The sequence below is a fragment of the Sapajus apella genome, unplaced genomic scaffold (genome assembly GCF_009761245.1).
Source record: "Sapajus apella isolate SASKATOON/1434 unplaced genomic scaffold, GSC_monkey_1.0 scaffold1, whole genome shotgun sequence".
Lineage (NCBI taxonomy): Eukaryota > Metazoa > Chordata > Mammalia > Primates > Cebidae > Sapajus > Sapajus apella.
The window spans coordinates 44,920,070-44,929,956 of record NW_022436941.1 but is presented as its reverse complement, the minus strand read 5'-3'; the positions used below and the strand labels follow the sequence as shown (position 1 = coordinate 44,929,956).

Below are 9,887 nucleotides of genomic sequence, written 5' to 3'. Positions count from 1 at the left end.
CACTATAAACAGTGTGTGTGCATGTATGTATAGATACATGGGCAGAGAGAGAGTATTTAGGGAGAATTTGTATATTTTATATACATATATACACACATATGTAGAATATATTATAAGTAATTTTAATATATGAACTATAGAATACATGGAATTTATATCTTATTTTTTTCTTAATATTATTGTTTACATTTATGGGGTACAAAGGTAATTTTGTTCCATGTATAGATTGCATAGTGGTAAAGTCAGAGTTTTTAGTGTATCCATTGCTAGAACAATGCACTTTGTACCCATTAAGTAATTTATCATCATCCACCCATCTTCTGTCCCCGCAACCTTCCTAGTCTCCAGTGTCTATCAGTCCACACTCTTCTCCATGTGTACATGTTATTTAGCTCCCACTTATAAGTGAAAACATGTGGCATTTATCTTCACATGTCTGAGTTGTTTTGTTTTAACATTTCTTTAGTGATCAAAATACCCATTTAATTATGAGTATTTCATAAGAATCCACATTTAAAATTTTCTTACTGTTTCACATTTGTTTCCAACATTTTGCTCTGGTGAATAAAGGAGGAGGGTAAGATTTGAGGTTCCAGTGACATATAGGAAAGGCGCATTATTAAGCAGGCCAGGGTAGAATACCTAAGAAGGATTTCTGGGCAACCAAGGAACTAAAGGGCTGGATCCCATTGAGATTATAAAATGGGAAGGGGAAATATTCTTGGGGGTGTGGAATTCCCCAAGAAAAACAGCATTCACAAATTTTCCCAGGCATGGTTCAGTATATGAACATGGCAATTCCAGCAAAAACACAGAGGTTCATCCAAGGCCCACATATCTACTCTTTTCCCTGTGTCTCATGACTCTCAGAGAGAAACTGCTTTTCTCGAAGACTTCAGTCAAGTCTAATAAATCTCTACAAAGCTTCATACATCTTAGGAAAACTCAATAAAGACAGGTTCCCCGGAAGAATTTTTGAAAGATAATATATCTTGTTTCTAAATATTATTAATCAGTGCCTGCTGTTTCATCTGAACAAAGCCTATGTTTTTTTAGTTAAATGCAAAAGAGTTCTCTCAGATAATGATGGATGACCTATTTACATCATATGAAAATGAAAGTATATTGTCTCTAACCTAAAAGGCTATGTTTAGGCTGCTCAGCTAAAATGTTCTCTAGTTATAAAATATTAATACAGTAATTTTCCTATGTTTTGCCCTTTCAACAAGTTTGCAATTGTAACAGTAGTTTTCTGAGTGGACATTATATTTGTATTTTACTAGTTCAACCATTTTTCCCCAAGTACATAGCAACCTTTCCCAGTAGGCTCTTGTTCAACATGATAATTTTTATTTTTTCTTCTATCTAGATTTTAGAAAGGATTTCAACAATTGTCTTAAGTAATAAAGCTTCTTTTTAAATTATCACTCAGACCTTGAAATGGCCACTTTAATTATATTTGCTTTTTAAACCCTTTCCTTATTTACAACGTTTCTGAAAGATGTCTCATTTTAGATTTTGGATTTAAAATATTTGTTCAACAAGAGAATTCACAAAGATTCAATGATTCAGAGCTCTAGTGAAATAAGACAATGCTTCTTTTCTGAAAATTCAGGCATTCCAATGTCAAACTTGGGTTGAAGTGGAGGGACCGAATTTCCTGAGCCGTTGGTAAAGGCAGTGTTCATATACCTCTGATTGCAGAAGAAGGTTCCATTTTGCAAGTTTACCAGTGAAGATACCACTGCCCTCTAAAAGAATTTCAAGGACATTCCTTTCTAATATTTTCACTGGTATAATTCTAGAAACAAACCGTCTGAGACAGTATTTCTGAAACTGTGTGCTGTAGGTCACTATATCGCTGAGATGATAATAAATTGTTTCCCAATTTAAAATAAAACAAGGTGCTGTCTTCAGCAGCATATATTATTGGAACGATACAGAGAAGATTGGCATGGCCCCTGTGCACGGATGACATGCAAATTCGTGAAGCGTTCCATATTTAAAATAAATAAATAAATAAAACAAGGTTACCAGTTCCAATAACTTTTGGAAACAGCTAAACAAATCTAAGTAGTTTGACCTGCTAAAGTACATACTGAAAAGAGAGCTAAGGGAAAAGTGTTTTCCAAACTTATTTGACCATGAACTCTTCTGTCAAGGAAAAATTATTACATCCCAATGAAGAACTTGAAGCCGCTGAAGCAGCTTCAAAGGTTTCAGAGGTAAATTACCCCTTCTTCTGTGTCCCACTCCCTTAGTAGCTCTTTAGCTCTGTATCCATCATGAATTCATATCAGCAGGGGCTCACCCACGTGCTGGACAGCCTTTTCTAGAGTGAGAGTGTTACCGTTCTGTTTTCTAATTTCCACTAAGGCCAGGTAGCTGCTCCCACAGGTTAATATGACTCTTCTTTGTTCCATGGCACTATTTTATCTCTGTATATTTCCCCCAGCTGTTTTTCTCACATACACCCATATTTTGAGTTGAAATCAGTGGAATTTTTTTTTTGTATAATTTGATTCCCTCTTCCATATTTTAAAATAGTAATGGTTACTTCCAACAAGACCTACAGCATACACTTTGTTTAAAGTTAAATGAATAGTGAACTTCTTGCTGTGGCAGAGGTGGGTGAAAGAAGAAACCTTCTCCACAGCCAGACATCTACTTCCACCCTCCTCTACCTCATAGTCCTAAACCATTCATCTCTGTCCCCCGAACCCAGAGTACAGGTCTGTTGATCACTGAAGCCTTACCCACCCTGGAGGAAGACTGGAAATATGATCTGGAACCTCAACAGTAAATGACCTGCTTTCCCTGGATCAAGGGCACCTGGAATCCAAATTAAAATGCAGAGGAAAGTAAATCTCCTATGTAAACTATGCTTTTCACATTTTTTCCCACTGATTCTCCTTTGACGTGTGCTGACCAGTAACATGGCATCCAAGAGAGCACCACTTTCCTGCAAGGTCACTAACCACCAGGCCCAACTCCAATTCCAGAGGGTTCTAGGGTGGCCAATCACTGAGAAGTTTCCCTAGACTTTGAGTGCTCAAACTGGGAAAGTCCTTTACAAAGTGGGATTGGTCTGCCTGTTCTCAGCCAAATAGTTTTTGGCAGCAATCTTTCCCAGTTAAAGCAAGAGTCAGAGTAGCAGAATCTCCTTTCCTGTGATTCCTGCTTAACCAGCTGGAGCCCGGCCAAGGCGCAGTGACTGGTGAGGAGTCTGGCTCCTCCCTTTTCTGCCTCCTCCCCTTCAATACCTCCAAGCTCCCCCCTAAAGCTTCCTTTTTCCATCTCTATGCCCTTCCAAGTCTTGGTCACAAGTGTCCCACTTTGGTTTACTATTTCGGTCATCAAGCCTCATTAGTATCTCGTTATAATGAGGAGAGCCACCTAAAGACCTTGCCTCCCTGCAGTCGGGACATAAGGCAGCACAGTCAGATGCTCCCTAGGGTGGGCCGATATACGTATCTTCTCACAGTAACCCCTGTGTGACCAATGAGGCCAAAAAGTCCTCCTTGTCTGAAAGAGTTCCTTCCATAACCACCTTGCTGTCTCACAGCTCCTGAACCCACCCTTCCACATGTACACAGAGAAATATTTAGCTATGTTCTCCCAACAGATGCTTACTGAGTAGAGAAAACACAGCACACATCTCTATCAACTTCTCTGTATCCATTTCTTTCTCTCTTGCTGTAGCAAGTCTCTCAGAAGAAGGCAGTAACAGAGACTTGTGGCAAGAGCAAGATTTCGATAGGACAAGTCACAGCTCTTCAGTAAACAAGAAAAAGAATCTTAAAGATGAATGAAAGTTGCTGGAGGGAAAACAGTTCAGACAGGCTCAGATCCCCAAGACTGCTTCTCCTGTTTGGAGGTGAAAACATCAAAGGGACAAGGAAGATGACTTTACATGAAAAGAACTGATATTCTGAACTTCTTTCACGACAACTTGTGGCATGCTCTTTCAGCCATACATGATACTTTTACAAGCTCGATAACATTCAAGTGGTTTATGATTAAATTGCTATACTTGAAATAGTAAGATTTTATCTATGTTCTGAGCTTAATAACTCTTTGGTTAGTTAAAATATTTTCATTCCTGAAACTTTAAAAACCTGAGTTATTATAAAAGATACAAGAGGCAAAAAAAAAAAAAAAAAAAGATTAAGTTTGTACTTTGGAGAAATTGTTTCACTCTCTGATGATGTGAACTTTATTGTGAACTTCATTTATCAACTTCATTGGAATGAAAGATGCAAAGTATTGTTCCTGGGTGTGTCTGTGAGGGTGTTGCCAAAGGAGATTAACATTTGAGTCAGTGGACTGGGAGAGGCAGACTCACCCTCAATCTGGGGGGGCGGCACCATCTAATCAGCTGCCAGCACGGCTAGAATAAAAGCAGGCAGAAGAACATGGAAGGATTGGACCAATGTAGTCTTCTGGCCTCCATCTTTCTCCTGTGCTGAATGCTTTGTGCCCTTGAACATCGGACTCTGGGTTCTTCAGCTTTTGGACTCTTGGACCTACACCAGTGATTTGCCAGGGGCTCTTGGGCCTTCGGTAGCAGACTGAAGGCTACATTGTCAACTTCCTTACTTTTGAGGTTTTGGGACATGGACTGGCCTCCTTGTTCCTCAGCTTGTAGACAGCCTATTGTAGGACTTCACCTAGTGATCATGTGCGTCAATCCTCCTTAATAAACTCTCCTTTGTCTATACATCTATCCTATTCATCCTGTCCCTCTATAAAACCCTGACTAATACCCTCAAGCACCACAGGTTCATGAGGAATTAGAAATAATCTGAAATAATTTTGCTTTTTGTAAAGAGAAAGTTAAGTTTATCCCAGATTAGATTGACCATGTTTTATCAATATATATATTTTAAACTATGAATATGTATATATATGTATACACACACACACAAACATAAATTTGGTGTTGAGATCTAAACATGCTTCTGTGACAAAGTAAATTTTTTATACTCTTTAATGTTCGAATCCCTTTCATAAAGACATTAAAAACATTAAAAACTATTCTACATCAAGTGATTGAGTGTCTATCTCACAAATAAAATACTACTAAGTCAGTGGTCTGTTTTACAACTTTGATTTGCTTATCCAAAGGTTTTTAAAATTATCATGTCATTTACTTATGTTTATACCTAAGATCTAAAGAGTATGAGCCATATATGAGGTAATAATACTCTTTTTAAAATATATATATCAGGATATTTCTTTTGCAAGTAATAATCATATTCCAGCTGATTTATACCATAAGGGATTATATAATGTTTTATAAAACTTGAAAGGCTAAAGTAAGAAAGTTTTCAAGAAATGTTTCACTTAGTAGCTCAGTGAAGTCACCCAGCATCCTGCATTTTTCATCTTTTGCTGTGTCTCTCACGTTTTTGTGTCATCCTAAAAGTGATGTCATCCTAAAGCTGACAAAAGTTGGGTTTTGCCCAAAATTGGATCATGTAGATGGTATCTTTCCACTGTGTTGTGAGAGCTTGGATGAAGGGTGGCAAGGATAATGTGAAACTATCTTTCCTGCCTTCCTCCATGCAGCTTCTTATTTCTGTGCTACACTCACAGTGCTATAACCTCTTACCTGGATCCCTTAGCTCTTGCGGAGGTATTTTTATGCATAGATAGTTGTTCAAATCGATGTTTTTGCAAGAGGGGATAGCTTATTTCGTCATCTTGCTAACAGCACTTACTGGCATTTTCCTTTATAAAGCAGTTATCTTCATCTTAGGCATATCATATTCTCCTGAGGATTAGGGGCCTAGATAGGGGCAATAGTTTCCCCTCTGCCCCACCCCTCCCAGCAAGTGTGGTAGCAGCTCCGGGTCCTTCCTACTGTGGGTGTGCCACCTGGAGAAATGGTGACGAACAGAATCTTAGTGGATAACTGACTTTCTACAGCTTTCATTGTTTGGTCAGTGCCATTATTGTATCTATTAAGTTTTATAATGTAAATATCTGTTGGTCTCTTTCTCTCAATTTGGATAAAATGAAAATTGTGTTATTGAATAGTTTCACTACTTATATAGTTTTGTTATTTACTACTTAAATAGGCTAGGAAATAGTTATTCAATGGAATTCCCAGGGACTTTGTTGCGATATTTTAAAATACATACATACATACACATCAGACATATATCCATAAATCCATTTTTCTGACTTTCTTGAAAATAAAGTTTTTCCTCATGAGTATCTATAGTATCTTTCTTCAATTTCAACTTTGTGTATATCCTTAAACATTATTATCGAGACCCTAGAACTTTTCTTAAAAGAGTTGACAACACTATGAAAAACTTCAACCTAAACCCCATAAACTATCACAGAGTCTACACAACCAATTGGTATTAGTTAAGTTTTTCTGTGTTATGAGCATAATAGATTCACTGATTCAGTGTTACACACCCAATATTAGATTACAAATTTGCATTACATCTCAAATTTTACAGTTGTGAACTAAAGTTGTGAATATTAAAAAGTAATTGGGAAACATGGTTTACAGGTTTCAGAGGAGGTAGTGGAGACATATGGGTAGATAGTGTGCTTTCCCATCCAGTCACACGTTCACCCAGATCCCTCCACCTCTCTTACAGTTCCCAGCCCAGATCCCCATCATATTCACTCATTGCCACACTTTCCTCCACCTTCTGCATTTTTGAGCCCCACCAGATCTCCCTGACTCTGCTCCTTTGCTTTGGCTTAAGCCAGAATTACTACTGGACCCTCTCTGGGACTTAGTAATAGCAGATGAAGAGCGTACATGAACATAGGCATTGTTTCATTTAACAAAAATTGAGATGGAAGGCAGGGTCTCCCTGATAACACAGAGGGAGAACAGTGTTTAATGAAAGTCTAAATGTTGGGAGGCTAGGGGAAATGAGATTGTCTGCTTTGTCCATTTCATGGTCTAAATTTCACTGTGTCTAACCAAGGGGACTTTTGGGTGGACATATTATGAAATCATTCCTTGAAGTATAACTTATTGGTTATCATGATTAAAGTAAACAACAAAACAAAAAGCATAATTAAGTTTAGCCCAAAACCACCTTAAGCAAAATGGTAACAAACAGTTGGAGAGTGGCTTGCGTCAGAAACTATTAGGCCTTATTAACTTGTACCAATTGTTCTGCCTGACCTGTATTTGATATAGTAATGAAAGAGAGAGAGAAAAAGAAATTGAGACAGAGAACTGGATTCCGTCTCCGTGATACCACATCAAGAACTGCCTCCTTCTACATCTTTTGCTACCACATAAGAGATGTTTGTGGAAAAACAGAGGGCCAAGCTGCTTCTGTGGCAGAATGAGGGTGCAATGCCCCACAGCTGCTGACATTTCCTTGAGTGGCGCCTGGTCTCCCACAGAGACACTTTTGCTCCACCCTCCCTTCCTAGTCCTTAAATGGCTCCACATAATAAATCATCCGAAACCCACACATTACCACCGATGGAGGAGGGGTGAGGACTGTAGTGAAAATAAAGACGTGGGTATATCCTTAACATTATTATCAAGATTCTGGAGCTCTTTTTATTTTTTATTTATTTATTTTTTTGAGACTGTGTCTCGCTCTGTTGCCAGACTGGAGTGCAGTAGCATGATCTTGGCTCACTGCAACATCCACCTCCTGGGTTCAAGCAATTATCTTGCCTCAGCTTCCCGAGTAACTGGGACTACAGGTGTGCAGCACTATGCCCAGGTAATTTTTGTATTTTTAGTAGAGACGGGGTTTCACCATATTGGCTAGGCTAGGCTGGTCTCAAACTCCTGACCTTGTGATCCACCCACCTCGGCCTCCCAAAGTGCTAGGATTACAGGCGTGAGCCACCACACCCAGCCATGGAGCTCTCTTTAAAAGACTTCATAGCAAATCTCAAAACCCAGAGAGTAAATGAATATAAATGTTTTTGTCTTATAAACTTCATTTGTACACAATTTACCTACAATAAACTGTATCTATTTTAAGCACATAGTTGGGCCGTGTTTGATGAATGCTATACACTCATGTATCCACCACTAGATGAAGCTCTAGAGCATCTCCATCAGCCCAAAAAGTGCCCTTGTGCCCTTCCCTGTCAATGCCCACAGGATGATCTTTTAGGTGACATAATGTTTATTTCCACAGTTTATTTATGAGACAGAGTTTTGCTCTTGTTGCCCAGTCTGGAGTGGAACGGTGTAATCTTGGCTCACTGCAACCTCAGCATCCTGTGTTCAAGCAAGTCTCCTGCTTCAGCCTCCAGAGTAGCTGGGATTACACACATGCACCACAACACCCAGCTATTTTTGTACTTTTAGTAGAGATAGGGTATCACCGTGTTGGTTAGGCTGGTCTCGAACTCCTGACCTCAGGTGATCCACCCGCCTCGGCCTCCCAAAGTGTTGGGATTATAGTTGTGAGCCACTGCACCTGGCCTATTTCTGCATTTTTAAACTGAATTAACATTAAAAAAAAAAAAAAAAAAAAAGAACCTGTTTACTTGCCAGAAACATTTAGGTCTTCAATTCTTTGTGTCAAATCAGATAACACTTCTCTAAGTATAGGTTTAGCAGACTAGCTACTAATGAGAAGCTGTTGCTACAAAGCTTCCAAACCTGGCTAACGTTTGAAGTACAATATCCACCCCAAAATATGATTCAAATAGGTGTGTTTGTTCTGAAGTTTGAAAGGTCTTCTACCAAGGCTACATGGGTAAGAGGGCTGGGAGGTAAAGGGAATAAAAATAGAAAGAAAATAAGACTTTACTAAAAAGAAAAATCGCATTTAACTATTTATGTAAAATTATATGTTTATATATGGAAATTGAATGTAACATTTAAAACATAAAAATAATTACAGTGACCTTACTGTAAATCTTACAAAAATTTTAGAACTCTCCTGCTGAATAGCCTTCAAAACATTTCTCATTTTATATCATATCAAATAATTTTCTCTTCCATCTTAAAAAATAAAAACATACTAAAATCTAAAATATATAATTGACTGATGAAAATCAAGTCTGAGATTTGGAGTGAAAAGTGCTTTCTCAGTCTGAAGCTGAACATTCACCTCCGAAAGTGCTTTCCTGCATGCTTCACAGATCATCACAGACCAGACTAAACTTCCCCGCTGCTGCTTTCTAATAGATGCAGAGAGTTGGGCAAGTCAGGAATCAAATCCGAATTCCTGATTCTAAACATCTGTCTCTGTCAGCTAGGATCTGAGAAAGCATTCTGGAATTTGCAGAAATTTTCAGGCTGTTCTCATCAAGGCAGCGTGCAGTTGGAAAATTCTTGTGATTTCTATCATGACTTAGCAAAATGTTAAAACTGGTGTACACCATTAGAAAATGAAAAGATGACTGAAGTTTTATACAAACAGTGACAATAGTAAGGAAACTTGAATACAAAAGTATAATTGTACAACAAAGAAAGAGTTGTCTTTCAGTCATTTTTTAAAATATAAAAAAATTTATACCAATAAAAATACAATAAACTGTATATAACATTTTGTATCCTGAGTTTCCACTTAGCACTGTAACATATACATTTTCCATATTATAAGTAACTATTAATAAATATTTTTTCATGGTTGGTCATATTATAACTAAGTCTTTCAGAAGTAATACTTTTCAGATTTCCTAGTCTCAGGCAATAATGCTAGTTCCACTTTTTGGTAATTTTAACACTGCGATGAACACAGTGATACATGTCTTCTTCTGTATTTTGGGTTATTTCCCTAGGACATAATTTTAGACATGTAATTACTGCATTTGGGTATGAAAATTTGTTTCTTGTTGCATATATTTAATTTACTTGGCAAAAATAAAATAATCTCTTTTAGAGCAATTTGACAGTATGTATCCATATCCTCACAAATATTTCT

The 9,887-nt window shown here is 37.8% G+C and overlaps 1 pseudogene; it reads left to right on the top strand.

Moving 5' to 3' along the window:
* Window positions 1-1,906: 1,906 nt before the first annotated feature.
* LOC116554182 lies at window positions 1,907-2,006 on the top strand (annotated as a pseudogene).
* The last annotated feature ends 7,881 nt before the right edge of the window (window positions 2,007-9,887 follow it).